The sequence below is a fragment of the Phascolarctos cinereus genome, unplaced genomic scaffold (assembly GCF_003287225.1).
Source record: "Phascolarctos cinereus isolate Bilbo 61053 unplaced genomic scaffold, phaCin_HiC Scaffold_4;HRSCAF=312, whole genome shotgun sequence".
Classification (NCBI taxonomy): Eukaryota; Metazoa; Chordata; class Mammalia; order Diprotodontia; family Phascolarctidae; genus Phascolarctos; species Phascolarctos cinereus.
In genome coordinates, this window is record NW_027555847.1 from 302,153,370 (window position 1) to 302,169,268 (window position 15,899).

At 37.9% G+C, this 15,899-nt stretch overlaps 1 long non-coding RNA gene across 5 annotated transcripts in view; it reads right to left on the reverse strand.

Annotated features, from left to right (window-relative positions):
- The window catches only part of LOC110222866 (uncharacterized), an 80,677-nt gene that overhangs the window by 28,038 nt on the left and 36,740 nt on the right, over positions 1–15,899 (reverse strand). For 3 of the 5 annotated variants that reach the window (XR_013486115.1, XR_002328515.1, XR_013486116.1), the window contains one exon: positions 13,058–13,115. The exons of the other annotated variants lie outside the window; for them this stretch is intronic. This is a non-coding gene — a long non-coding RNA (uncharacterized LOC110222866). The remainder of the gene's footprint in view (positions 1–13,057; positions 13,116–15,899) is intronic. 5 annotated transcript variants of the gene reach the window in all.

Sequence of the window (15,899 nt, forward strand, 5' to 3'; positions counted from 1 at the left end):
AAAGATAAAAAAAGAACTTGTCATACTAAAACATTGGGCTGAATCTAATCAGATGAAATCAAATAGGGATAACTATCAAGTTTTATTGGTCTGGACCTGCAATAGTCATGCTTTGGTTTGAAAATTACCTTTAAGGGAGAAGTATGACTAGATTGAAGAAAAAATTTAAATCTGTGAGTTTTAGTAGATCACAAGCTCATTATCAATCAGTAGTATAAGGAAGCCAGAAAAAAAGTGCTTGACAGCAATCATCAAAACTGCTTGGTACTGGCTAAGAAATAGGGAGGTGGATCAGTGGAATAGGTTAAATATGCAAGACACAGTAGTCAATGACTACAGTAATCTATTATTTGATAAACCCAAAGACCCCAGAAAAAACTGCATGAAAAGAGCATGGCAGAAACTAGGCATAGACCCAAATCTCACACCATACACCAAAATAAAGTCAAAATGGGTTTATGACTTAGATATAAAGGCTGATACCATAAGTAAACTGGGAGAACAAGGAATAGTTTACCTATCAGATCTATGGAGAACAGAAGAATTCATGACCAAACAGGAGATAGAGAACATTATGAAAAGCAAAATGGATATTTCTGATTACATTAAATTGAAAAGTTTTTGCACAAACAAAGCCAATGCAACTAAGATTAGAAGGAAGGTAGAAAATTGGGAAAGAATTTTTACAACCAGTCTCTCTGATAAAGCCTCATTTCTAAAATATATAGAGAATTAAGACAAATTTATAAGAACACAAGCCATTCCCCAATTGATAAATGGTCAAAGGATATGAACAGACAGTTCTCAGATGAAGAAATTAAAGCCATCTACGGTCATATGAAAAACTGCTCTAAGTCATTATTGATTAGAGAAATGCAAATCAAAACAACTCTGAGGTACATCACACCTATCAGATTGGCCAACATGACAGGACAGGAAAATGATAAATGTTGGAGAGGATGTGGGAAAATTGGAACACTAATACATTGTTGGTGGAGTTGTGAAATGATCCAACCATTTTGGAGAACAATTTGGAACTATGCCCAAAGGGCTACAAAAATGTGCATACCCTTTGATCCAGCAATAGCACTTCTAGGGCTATATCCCAAAGAGATCAAACAAATGGGAAAAGGACCCACATGTACAAAAATATTCATAGCAGCTCTTTTTGTGGTGGCAAAGAATTGGAAATTGAGAGGATGCCCATCCATTGGGGAATGGCTGAGCAAGTTGTGGTATATGAATGTAATGGAATATTATTGTGCAATAAGAAATGATGAACAAGCTGACTTCAGAAAAACCTGGAAAGACTTATATGGTCTGATGCTGAGTGAAGTGAGCAGAACCAAGAAGACTTTGTACACAATAACAGCCATGTTATGCAATGACTAAGAATGTTAAACTGAACCCTTCTTAGCATTACAAGGATCTAAGACATCTCTAGATGCCTCAGGATGGAAAATGCTGTCTACATCCAAAGAAAGAACTATGGAAGTCAAATCGCTATCACTTATTTTTACCTTCTGTTGAGTTTTGTTTCATCTTTCTGTTGGTTCCTCCTATTGGTTTTAATTTTTACTTACAACTTCACTAATGTGAAAATATGTTGAATGGGTATGTAAATGTAAAGCCTATATCAGATTGTGGGCTGTTTTGGGGAGGGTGGTGGGGAGGAAGGGGGAGAAAAATTTTCAACTCAAAAGCATATGGAAGTGATTGTTGATAAATCAAAATAAATTAGTAAAAAAAAAAAAAAAGAAAAAAGTGCTTGAACTGTATTAGGAGAGAAATCTTGTCCAGAATGAGGTTGCTAATAGGCCCAGTTTCTCTTCCCAGGTCAGATCATATCTGGAAATTAGTGTTCACTTCTGGTAGCTACATTGTGTGAATAATAGTGACATTTTATGATTACGGAACTCCAGATCAAACTATAAAAAGTTTTTTGGAAGGGCCTGGGGATAATTCACCTGGAGAAAAGAAGACTAGAAGCAGGGGTGGGGAATCTATGGCCTTAAGGCCATGTGTGGCCTCTAGGCCACAGGTTGCCCACCTCTGGGCCACTAGTATAAGTGGTAGGTAGGTATAATAGCTAGCATTTAATTATTTGGGTTTAGGTTTCACCTGCTTGGTCTCAGAAGACAGAGATTAGAGCAATGGAGAGAAATTGAAGGAAGAAAGATTTGGCTCAACATGAAAAAAACTTCCTCAGGATTAGAGCTATTCAAAAGTGGAATGGTAGGCTTGGGAGGCAGTTGATTTCCTTTCTTTAGCAATTTTCAGACAAAGGATGATTGGGCATGTGCTAGAGATGGTGTCAGGGATATTCTTAGTTAGGTAAGCCTGGACTTGATGACTTCTGAAGTCCTTCCAACTCTGAGCTTCTGTGATTTCAGTTTACTTTACAGAGAATGAGTCAGTATAGATATGCTCCAGTTCTCATAGTAGGATATCAACTTTCAATCATCTGACAAAGATCTCACATGTACCATGATAACAGTTAAAATGTTGCAAACATTGTATATGACTGTATAAAAAAAGAAGAAGAAGCATGATTCTTAGAACATTATTTTGCCATGGTCACTTATGCTTCTTATTGCTGCCAAAATTGTTCTCTGTACCATCAAAAGGTCAGTTTATTGGAACAAAAGTAATAATCAATACTAAAATAGAAAGAATAAAAATTATAAGAAGGTATGGAATGCCAGAAAAATAGCTAAAATCTGACCTATTTAAATGATGTGTCAGTGCTCCTCTTCTCAAGAGGAGGCAGTTAGGAGGTACAGTAAATAGAGTCAACCTAGAGTCAGGAATACCCCAGTTCAAAACTGGCCTCAGATATCTACTACTGTGTGATCCTGGGCAAATGATTTAACCTCTATTTTCCTCAGCTTCCTCAACTGTAAAATGGGAATTATAATAGCACCCATTATTATATAGCATCTCACATGACTATTGTTAGCATCAAGTGAGATATTTGTAAAGCACTTAGCATAGTGCCTAACACATAGTACGCACTTAATAAATGCTTATTCCCTTCCTTATTACAAATTAAAGTTACTGATGATATACAGGACTTCTTTTGTTTTGACAAGTATCTAATATTTTTTAACATCTCAATTATTTATTTATTCATTCATTCATTCATTCATTTATTTTAAACATTCTTCCTTTTTAAATTTTGTATTCCAAATCCTCTCCCTCCTTCCCTCCCTTACTCCCACCCACTGAGAAGGCAAGCAATATAATATCAATTGTACATGTGAAATCATGCAAAATATGTCTTCATATTAGTCGTAATTTCCAAAAGAAACAAGAAAAATAAATAATGTGAGAATATTATACTTCAATTTGCACCCAAGTTCATCAAATCTCTCTCTGGTGGTAGATAGCATTTTTCCATTATGAATACTTTGAAACTGTCTTGGATCATTGCATTTATCAGAGTAGGCAAGTCTTTCCTGGTTCGTTATCATTACAACATTGCTATTATTGTGCACAATGATCTCCTGGTTCTTTTCATTTCACTTTGCATCAGTTCATATAAGCCTTGTCATTTTTTTTTCCCTGAAACCACCCCCTCCCTTGCTATTTCTTATAGCATAATAGCACTCCATCACAATCATATGACACAATTTGTTCAGCCATTCCCCAAATGAAGGGCAGGCCCTCAGTTTCCAATTCTTTGCCACCACAAAAACATAAAAGCTGCTACAAATAATTTTCTACACATAAGTCCTCTTTCCTTTTCTTCAATCTCTTTGAGATACAGACAGTGGTAGTATTGCTGGGTCAAAAAGGGCATGCATGGTTTTATGGTCCTTTGGAAATAGGTCAAAATTGTTTTTCAGAATGGTTGGGCCAGTTCACTACTCCATGAGCAGCTGATTAATATACCTATTTTTCCCTCATCCCCTTCATCATTTGTCATTTTTAATAGGTATGAGTAGTACTTCAGAGTTGTTTAAATTTTCATTTTGCTAATTAATAGTGATTTAGAGGATTTTTTTGTGACTATTGTTAGCTTTGACTTCTTCTTCTGGAAACTGCTTATGTCCTTTGACCATTTATCCATTGAGGAATGTTTTTATTTTTATAAATTTGACTCAATTCTGTAGTCAGTATATATTTGAAAAATGAGGCCTTTATCAAAGAAACTTGCCATAAATTTTTTTTGATATTATTTCATTGTCAACTGTATATAGCATAATGAGTTTTCCTGATCATCACTTTTAATTAGGTCTATTTTTGCTTTTGCTTTGTCTGAGATTAGGATTGCTACCCCTGCTGATTTTACTTCTGCTGGGACATATTAGATTCTATTCTGCCCCTTTACGTTAACTCTGTGTGTCTTTTTCAAGTATGTCTCTTGTAAACATTTTGCTGGATTCTGGTTTCTAATCCATTTTGCTGTCCACTTCTGTTTTATGAATAAGCTCATCCCATTCACCTTCAGAGTTATGATTACTAACTGTGTATTTCCCTCCATCCCATTTTCTTCTGTTTCTTCTCTTTTGATCCTGTCCCTCCTCAAAAGTTTATTTTACTTCTAATCGCTGCCTCCATTAATCTACCCTCCCTTCAGCCCACCCAGCCTCTTCTCTTATCTTCTTCCCCTCAATTTCTCTATTGGGTAAGTTGCATTTCTATACACAACTGAATGTGTATGTATGTGTATACACACACACACACACACACACACACATATTCTTCCCTCTTTGGACCAATTCCAATGAGAGTGAGGTTCAAGTATTGCCTGTCCTTTCATACCATTTGAGGATGTGTTTATCAGAGAATGATTGACTGATATTGATTTAAAACACAGCAGTAATAAAGAATAATGGAAGCATAACAGGTATCCTTTTAATTCTTCTATGCATGGGCCAAAAAAATAAAAACCACTAGGGTGCGTGTGCATACAAATCTATGAGAACTTTGGTAGGTAGGTAATAGGGTAGTACCACACAGGATACCAGAGATAAAGGATGTTCTTAAATGGTGACAGTGGTGGTGAACAAATGTCAGCGATTGGTAGCTAGGATAAACAGTGGGTGGAAGATCAAAGAGAGTATAGATTTCAGAGAGGAAGAAGAGGGCACAAGACTAGCCCTAGAATCTTCAATAGTAGCATGGCTGGAAGGTACTTTACCAGTTGAGTTTGAGGTTGATATGTTATGCAACCACTTGTAGGGAGGAAAGAACAATAGTCATGGGATGGTTGACCATATAGTGGCTTGGATAAGATAATTGTTATGTGGAAGGCCATATAAGTACACATGTACACTGTATAGGATAACTTAAAAGGCTGACCACAAGCCAGAGCAGTGTTATTGATTTTGTGCCAAAGGAAACAGCACATATAAACTTCAGATGCGGCAAGAACTGATCAAGCCTGACCAAAGAAGAAATACGATGGCTGTTACCTCTGATCCAATGTCATAGCCTCCTGGGAGGCCAAAATATGTACCAACTTCTTCTCTGTTCTTTACATACCCTTTATCAAAATTGTATTGTGTTAAGGCTTTGGTGGCACTGATTGCTTATAGGAGTTCAGGGAACTCCTATGTTGAGAAATATAAACCTGATCCTGTATACTTCAGAAGATAGGAATATAGCCCGAATTAGTCAATGATGATAATGATGATGATGATGATGACAGAGAAGTCTTCAAGGTTGAACCCAGTCTGTTAGTCTCCATTTTTTGAACCACAGATTACAGAAAATGATTTCTTTGTTCTGAGTTTACAAAGTTGCCCCTTTTTTCTTCTTTAGTGCATAGTGCTCTTGGCCTCTTTGGATAAGATAATTGCAATTCCCAAGCAATTCTAAAAAATAAAATTCTTGGCCTGAGCTGCAATTAGAACATGTGTTATAATAGACTTGGAAAAGTCCTTAGAGACTAGATTTTAAACCACCTAATTTTACAAATGAGGAAACTGAGGTCCAGAGAGTGACCTGCCCATAATTACATAGTTAAAGAGACATAATTAGGTAGAGGGGACTGGTATTTTGCCACAGGGCACTGAAATTTAAAAGGCATCAACTGAAATTCCACTCTTTCAATGATATAGAAACAACTGATCTTAGCATCTTGTTAGACATAACTACTTGAAATAGGAAGCTCTCAAAGATGAGGATGTTATATTATTATTATTAAAGGTGCAGGAACAGTATACATATACATGCTATGTCAGTGTTAGAGGTGAGAATAGCCCTCCACTACTCCCATACCTCCCACCAGTGACTGCCTCCCTGCTACTGTCATCCCATCTTCTTACTGGCCAAGGCCAATTCACCTTCCCTCTTCCAGTGGTAGTTATCTGAGTAACAGCCTTACAGTATTTTGGGACCTCTGTCTGTATACCAAGAAGTGGTATCTTGGAGGCTCTTCCTTTCCACTCGTGAATTTGTCAAAAAAGCTCAATTGAAGGTATGTTTCATGCTGTTTCCTCCTGGTGCATTTCGAGATGCTTTTCCTAGGTTTAAAAACTGCTATTTACAGCTCTGCATAACTAGTGAATGGCACAGCTGAGACCCGAGCCCAGGTGTTTTGACTCCAATTTCAATGTCCTTTTTAACTACACTATGTTTCCTCTCACATCATCATCATCATCATCATCATCATCATCATCATCATCATCATCTCTCTGTCTCTGTCACTCTTCCACACACAAACACACATGCACACACACACACACACACACACACACAACACACACACACACACAATATACATAAATCCCATTGAAAAAAAGCAAGATTTTAGTATCTGGTGTTCAATCCATCAACCAGCATTAGTCAGTCAGTCAAATGTTTATTAAATACCCACTATGTGATAGACAGTGGCATTAAAAGTGCCTTCTATGTGCTAGGCAATGTACTAGGCACTAGAAATAGGAATTAAAAAGTGAGACAGACCTTGCCATGAAGGAGATTATATTCTAAAAGGGAGTGTGGCAGGGAGTGGGGCATATCTAAAGTACTGGTGAATAAATGGTACATGTTATTTGTGTTGATGAATTGGGTATTTTGTGACTACTGATTTCCCTGGTTGCCAAAATCTATAGTCATGATATGGGTTCTGAACAGAGCTGTAGATTTAAGCAGTCATTATTTCACATCATCCTGAGTATTTTATCCAACTTCAAGAGGAATTCAAAGTGATTTAGATTATTTTAATTGATTGCATTGGATCTCTGCCAGTAACACTTTGAAGCTCCATTTCTATCATTCTGTATGCTTTTCTATCATACCAATCCATAAACATTTATTATTAATCAACTAATATATTCCAGGCATTGTGCTAGGTGCTGGGGTACAAAGAGAAAAATGAAATACTCATTGCCTTTGAAGAATTTACATTCCATTGGAGAAAATAACATGTATAACATATAACTATAGGTCAAAATATACAAGGTTTATATAAGTCATTATTAATCTAGAAGACTGTAAGCTTCCTGGAGTCACCTTGGTGTTTGGGTAGCTGTCTAAACCAAGGAAGGAAAGAAAGAAGGAGAATAAAGAAAAAAAGAAGGAAGGGAGGAGTGAGGGAGGAAGGAAAGAAGGAGAGGGAGGAAAGAAAGGAGAAAAGGAGGAAAGAAGGGAGGAAGGTAAAAAGGAAGGAAGAAAGAGAAAGAGGGAGGGAGAAAAATAGGAGAGACAGGAAGGGAGAAGGGGAAAAGGAAGGAGGATGAAAGGAAGGAGGGAGAAAGGAAGAAGAGTAGGAAGGAAGGAGAGAGGGAGGGAGGAAAGAAGAATGGAAAGAGAGAAGGAGGAAGAAAGGAAGGAAGGGAAGAAGGAGAGAGAAAGGAGTAGGGGGGAGGACAAAAGGATGAAGGAAACACTTACTAAGGGCTTACTATGTGGCAGGAACTGCACTAACCACTTTACAAATATCTCATTTAATCCTCACAACAACCCTGGAAGGTAGGTGCTATTGTGACCAAGTGAATACCAAAGTTTAGTGCCAACATGGACATCAAAATCATGCTATGATTATTAGTGATTTGGAGAATTTTTCAATATTGCTATAGAATTTTGGGGTTTCTTCTCTTGAGAACAATCCGTTTACATCTTTAGACCATTTCTTCATTGGGGAATGACTCTTACTCTTAAACATTTGCATTAGTTCCTTATATATGACGGAAATTACATCATTTTCAGAGAAATTTGCTCCAATTCCCCCTCCCCATCGAGAACTTTTTCCTCTTTTAATCTGAGCTCTATTTGATTTGTTGGTGCAAAACTTCTTAATTTTATGTAATTAAAAGTGTCCATTTTGTCTTCTGTTTCCAAAAAGTTCTTAGTTACCTGCTTCCATGAAGCAGGGTGGGGAGCTAAGCCACATTTTAGCCTCTCAGGAGGTAACATTGGATCACAGGTAGCAGTCATTATATGTCAGCTTTAGTCAGCCTAGATCAGTTTTTGCCACAACTACTTTTGTGCACTCCTTGGTACAAAAACTGCTCTGGCTCATGATCAGCCTTGTAAGTTATCCTATATACCACATATTTATACTTACATGACTTTGCAAGTAACCATTATCATACCTACCTCTATAGCCCTATAGGATGGGGGCCTTGCATAGTGAAAGCCCTGACAAAAATTCAGGAATGTGATAGGCAAGTGGAAGCATCCCTATCTCTGTCTGCATGCTATTTAAAACAGACATTTCTGCCTTTATTTGAACTGTCCTAAATTGCAGGGGGGAGAGGGGGCAGTAAGGAGGGGAGTAGAGGACAAGTGGCTAGTTCTCTTGCAGTTAAATTACATATATTATCCAGCTTTAGAGATGACTTAACATTCATTTTGTCATAATTTCTTTTTTACCCCCTTTTCTATGCCCCAATGCAGGCACTTGGATTAGAATCATAGGGTTTTAATTGGAAGGGATCTTAGGGATCATTTAGTCCATCACTTTCCTAGAGGATAACCATCCATCAGCACTTTACAAACCTTAAAGTGATACAAAAGTGTGTATCATTACTACTCATAATAAAGTTGGCTTCTCAGCATATTGGTTTGAGGGCAGGCATCTAAGCTGACTAATGCCTTGAGTTTTGTGTGTGTGATCTAACTCCTCTAAGGGAGACAGAGAAAAACAGCAATCATTATAAGGTAGACTATTACTATTCCCTCCCTAACTGGGCTAAGACTAATCCCTCTCTGTTCTTTGCTCTTTGATTCAAATGTTAATGAGAAAGGGGGTAAGTCAGTATTTGCTGACTTTATCCTCTAAATCTTTTCTCCAAGATTGTCAGTTCTTTAATTTTTTTTCTATTACTTTGGTAACTTTCTACAACATTAAATACAATATTGGTCTAAGGTGGATGAACAATCATGTTGCTGATTAACATGCAGTGGTAATGTCTGATCCCATTTTAATGAAGTCACAAGTTCTGGTCATGCCATGGTGAATCTTTGTTGGCCATTGAAGCTAATAGCTATTTTCAGATAACTGACCAAGGTGCTGAAAATGTACGAGCAATAGTAATGAAGGGGGAGAGGGAGAAAAATATAACTAATTAATTACATCGATTAGAGACATATTTTAGATTATTCTCAGTAAGATGAAATTTCAAAGCCCAATCAATTCAAAGAAATCTGGTACTATGTCACTTAATACCATGCTTGAAATAATCCTGGTGTCTGTTTATAGGGGCCATAGTGATTCAGCAGAATTCTTTTAATTCTCTCTTTGCAAGGACAATAATTCTTGAAAAAATGTCAAGACCAAATAGCTGTTTCAACTCACCACTTTGCAGGAAGATATATGGAAGTTTTATTTTACTAAAACCAGAGATAGACATTTTCTTGGACTGAATACTGTGGACTCAGTTGCTAGGAGCCAAGCATTGTAATAAGCAATGTGGAAACAAAAACAAAGGGGAGAAAAACAGTCCTTACCCTCAAGGAGCTTACATTTGAATGGAGGAGACAACACACATAGCATAGTGATAGACGGGAAAGGTAGTCATGGTCTTCAAAGTCACAAACTAGTGAGAGTGTTAACTGATACATGTTTTATTGACATTGTGCTTTTGATTACAGTTCTCAGAGAAAGAAGTGAAAATCTAAGGGATGGGCACTGTCACTAACATGAAGATGAGGCAGTGTGGTCCAGGGAGTGAATGAAATAATCAATTAATCAACAAACCTATGCACTAGACACTGTGCTAAGCAGTGGAAATAAAGACAATCCCTGTTCTCATGATCTAATGGGGGTGGGTAGGTGGGAGGAGGAGCAACAAGCAAACAACTACGTACAAATAAGGTAATGTATGTATGTTTTAATATAATATATATTATATATATGCTTACACACACCACCATAAATTGTAGATAACCAATAGAGAGAAGGCACTAGAATGAAGGAGGAAGCAGAAAGTCTTCCTGTAGAAGGTGGGGTTTTAACTGAGACTTAAAGTCATTGTGAATAAATTGTTGGACCTGGAGTCAGGAAGACTGCACACTAGCTGTGTGACCCTAGGCAAGTCATTTAACCCTGTTTGCCTCAGTTTTCTCATCTATAAAATGATCTAGAGAAGGAAATAGTAAACTACTCTAGTATCTTTGCCAAGAAAATCCAAAATGGGGTCACAGAGAATTGGACATGATTGAAAATGACTGAACAACCACAACAAAAATAACAGCAACCACAACAGCAACCACAACAGCACTAGCAGTAACAACAACAAGAACAACAACAGTAAAGAAAGTCACAGAAACTAGATGGAGAGGAGAAAAGAAAGAATTCCAAACATGGGGGACAGACAGAGAAAGGGCTCAGAGTCAGCAGATGGAGTTCCTTGTTCGAGGAACAGCAAAGAAGTCAGTGTACTCTGGATCACAGAAAACATGGAGGGGGCTGGGGATGGGGAAAGGTGTAAGAATACTGGATTGTTGAGGGAGTGGGGAGGGTAAGTTATGAAGGGCTTTGAACATCAAACAGAGGGCTTTATATCTGATAGGGAGGTGATAGGGAGTCACTAAAGCTTATTGAGTAAAATAGTAACATGGTCAGACCTACGCTTTAGGAAGATCACTTTGGCAGCTGAGTGGTGGATGACCTGGAGTGGGGAGAGACTTGTGGTAGACAGGCCACCAGTAGGCTATTGCAGTAATCTAGGCAATACTCCAAAAACCTGCCATTAACTTTGGTGAAAAAATGTAGACTGGGGTGGGGAAGGAGATGTGATGTCAGAAATCCATGTTGAGATGTTTCTGTGACTTTTGCACACAGAGGAATGCACATTATTTGTTTTCCTGAAGTGAAAGGTGAAAATAAGTTCATGATGAGCCCTTTGTGTGTCAAATTTTTAAAAACGTATTTCCAGTGAAACAGTTTTAGTGAGTGCTGTGATCAGGGGCAATGTTAGCACCTTTTTCCATCATGCATTTGTTAACTTGCTGAGCTACACTGGGACACACAGTGGGGGAAGAACATTGTCCTTTCCCATCCCTGGGAATATAGCCAGCCAGCCCTCCACTGCTTCAGCCATCTGGATCCCAATACTCTGAAAGCTAGAGGCAGAATGGTGTAGAAGAGAAAGCACTCTTGAATCTGGCTCAAATCCCACCTCTTGTACTTACTCTGTGTATGACCCTGGGCAAGTCATTGAACTTCTCTTGTGGGAATGATATTGGTACCTTTGTCATAGGGCTAGTGTGAGGCTCAAGTGAGATAATTTCTATGAAGTGCTTTGCAAATCTTAAAGCACTTTACGAGCTATTGTTGCTAATGCTAAGAATATTATAGATACATACCATCCACAATCTTTCCTTTCTCCACCACGGTTCCTGACCCAACCATTCCATTACTTCCCTTCTCTAGCTAAAATTGTGAAATGAGGAATCCCACTAGATCATCATAACATATTAAGGATGACCTTGTGACATAGTTGCTCATCTAATGGCTAGTGGCTTTACTGAGGAGCTAAGAGATTATGAAGATATTCCCTATTCTGAATTTGGCTCTTTATGTCAGCAAATAAAAATTTTTAGGAAATCGAGAGTTTAAGTTATTCTCTATGAAACAGTAGGATACTATCTTTTCCTCCAGTTGTCTACCCTTAAGAGATGAGATAAGAGTCTCAGAGCAACACTTTTAGATCAGAGCCTAATTTGTCAAATCTAGGACTAGTATACACCAGTAACACAAGAATTTCCCAGCCTAAGCTAACCTTCAAGTTCTTTCCCAGTCCTCTAAGACACATCATTAGATGAGAATTCAGGCTAGCAGAACCCTTAGTCTCTCAGGAGCACAGAGACAGAACATTTCCTCTGTGTTGATTTTAAATAGATTAACATTGAAAGAGTCACTCAAGCTTACATCCCAGACTAGTTGAAAAAGGGATCCCAGACATTGAAAAAAGGGAATTCCCTAGGCCACATAGTTCTGCACATTGCCCCAGCTGTGAAATCACATTCTGCTCAGCAAGGGTGACAAATGCAGCAAATTAGATTACCAGCATGAAAGGTGGGGTCTCTAATGCTGGCCCTTATAGGTTTAGGATAAGGGCCTCCAAAAGGGGCAGCATCTAATGAAAACATCATAGCTATGAGGCTATTTTTCCTCTGGCATCTCCCTGTCCCTTGTCCTGAATGTCTTTCATGGCTCACAGACTGTTCCATCGACATTAATTGTGTGACTGGGTTGAATAAAGGTGTCTGTCTATTTTTTTTTTGTAGGTAATTCTGTATACCAGAGCATTGGGATGATCAGTTCTTCATTTTATTTGAAGTAATCTCATTGAACAAGCAAAAGTAGACAAGTCATTCAGGGCTTTAAATAGCTAAGTCTCAGGTGCCATAGTTTAGTCTAAGGGAATGCTTTGTAGTGAAGAACCCTTCAGGAGAGTCCTGTTCTTTCTTCTCCCTTCCTTTCCTCCCCATAGACATGGTGACTATGAATCACCCAGAGAGAGAAATCCCATCCAGTAGTTTAAGAGTTCATTAGTTAGAGAGATCTGGAGGAACAATTCAGGGAGCAGAAATACTTGTTCCATATGGGTAGATCTGAGAACAGGACCCCTGATCGGAGCCATGTAGTGAAACTTACCTGAGCAACCCACTCAACAGAGACTGTGTGCCCAAGGGGAGCTGGATGCCTGTGGACTCTAAGAAGAAACAATAAACCTCCATGTTCTGATGTTTTTAAACCCAATATTCTAGGAGATTATAACCAATCAATAAACATTTATTAAGTGTCTACTACATATCAGTCACTGTGCTAAGCACTAGGAATACAAAAAGAGGCAAAAGATAGTCCCAGCCCTTAAACAGCTTATAATCTAACAGTACCTATACTATAATTTACTGATTGCATAAATCTTGTCTATTTATGTTGTGAATCTTTTGTGTCATTTAGCTTTTCTTTTCTATGTTGGAAAAAATACCTGTCCTATACTTGATTCATTTTGTACTTTAAATACCTTTCTATTCTCCTTTTTGGGAGATCTTCAACATAAAGTCATAAGTATTTCTTCTTTGAAGTGCTGTGGTGTAGGCACCAAGGGGTAGACACAATAGCCTAATCCCACTCATTAAAGGACAGGCTTTCTCAGGGTAGGTTGTAGATTCTCTCAATTTCCTAGATATGACGAATGAAAAGTTTGAGAGACGTACCTTCTGGGTAATCAGTCATCTTATTAATTATGGCTAGTAATAATTAATAAAAGCATGGTCATTTGGCCCTCTCTTGTAAACCAAGGCTTTTTGACACATATACCCTTGGAAGAGTGGGTGTTCCTCACAGGCAGCAATCAATTCTGATTGGTTAACAGTTAATGAGAAAATGAATATTATAATGCGAGTTGGACCTATTCTAATGTTGGGCCAAGGTTATGACTTTCATTATATCACTCTTACTCCCAGACCACCTCTGCCCAGGCAATCTAGACAAAAGACCTAACCCTCACTTAAGCCTAAGCAGAACACAATGGGCCAGAATTTACCCAGATTAGATTCTTATTCTTTAATCAGACCTAAGCTTCCTCAGTTGGGTGGGGTCTGAACAAGATTGAGGAGAATGTTAAATACAATCTCATTATCAGTCCTATTCTTCAGAGGTTGATTTGACCCTTTAGAGATTGAGGAAATAGGAAGGCAAAAAATCCTTGTTCTCCCCAATGTTAACAATTGGTTATTTAATAGTCATCTCCCTCATACAGGATATTTCCACTTCCTTTATCCTATTCACAATAAGAATCAGATACCTTTCCCTGTCCATGCAGATGAAGTCATATGAGAGATGGCATGGCTTGTCAGATGTAACCACTGTTACATACAGTCTAAGTGCCACCTCCTGCAGAGTCCTTTCTTGTTCCTTCTAGGTTTAGAATGCTCTCCTTCTTGAAATTGATTGTGTCATTTTGTGTGTGTTGTCTATTTACTAACATTTCTTACCTAGCCTTAATCACTGAATGGGCATTGCCTCAGTCAAAGTGAGAACTTGGAAAGACCTTAGCTCATAAAGGCCAAGGTCTCCCACTGCATTGGGGCCATCTCCAGTTGTCTTAATCTATATCTTGCCAGTGGACCCAGATGGAGGAGAAAGTGAGACTGGCAACTTTGCACAGCCCTCCTTCACTTAAGTCCAATTCATAATCAAGTCATGACATCACTTTTCTGATGTCAAGGTCTTCTTTGAGAACGAAGGACAAACAACAACAACTTTTGATAGAATGTGAACTCTTTGAGATCAGAGACTGCTTCTTTTCTGTTTTTGTTTTCTCTAGTACCTAAAGAGGCAGTTTGGTGGAGTGGATAGGGAGCTGGTCTTGTAAGTCAGGAAGTGCTGGGTTACATTCTGGCAGTGTGACTTAGGGCAAGTTCCAGGACAAGATACTGACCTGCATTGTGTAGAGGGTTCCCTACATGAAACAAATCACAGGTCTAGTCTCTATCCTTATCCTAGATTCAGTACCTAGCACTATGCCTGGTATATTGTAGGTGCTCAATCAATACCATTATACTGAATTGCATTTTCTACCCTTTCACATTCAGAAAAGTCTTTTTTTTTTGATTCATTAAGACAGTATTCTAATCTAAAACACTTCCTGTAATAGCTTAGATATTTCTTTTTGTTTGTTTGTTTTTTGTTTAGTATTTCATTTTTCCCCAGTTACATGTAAAAACAATTTTTAACATTCATTTTTAAAATTTTGAGTTCCAAATTATCTCCCTTCCCACTCCAGCCCTCCTCATTGAGAAGGCAAGCAATTCAATATAGGTCATACATGTATATTCACGCCAAAACTTTCTTGTTGTGAAAGAAAACATAGACCAAAAACTACAAAACAAAAACTCAAGAAAAATAAAGAAAGCAAAAAAGAAAAGTATACTTCAATCTGTATTCAGACACCATCAGTTTTCTCTGGGGATGGATAGCATTTTTCATCATAAATTCTTTAGAGTTTTCTTAGATCATTGTATTTGGCTTAGTTATTTCAAGTTATGGGTTTGTATTTTGTTATGTTTCTTTCCAATTTCATTTCATTAAAATATTTTGCAGTCCCAAAGAAAGAGGATACAGGGAGGTGGACTACATATTTTGTCAGTCGCCATTTTCATAGATGAATAGACAGGGAAGAGGAACAAACCTGGTTATTCTCCTTTTGTATGTGTATGTCTTTGTCTCACTGTCTTTGCGTCTCTGTCTCTGTATCTCTGTCTTTCTCTGTCTCTCTGTCTCTCATTTTTAAATGAATTAATCATATACATATTGCTATAGTCTACCTTAGGCTTAAAAAAAATCTGGCCCCTTCAGCTATTTTTTTTTTACTCCTGCAACTATCCTGACAGCATTGAATGCATTGTTAAGTAGATGGTCAAAAAGAGGACCTGAAGAGCCACTGGATAGTTAATTAAGGGGAGATGAGCCTTGTCAGATGATTGCAGGA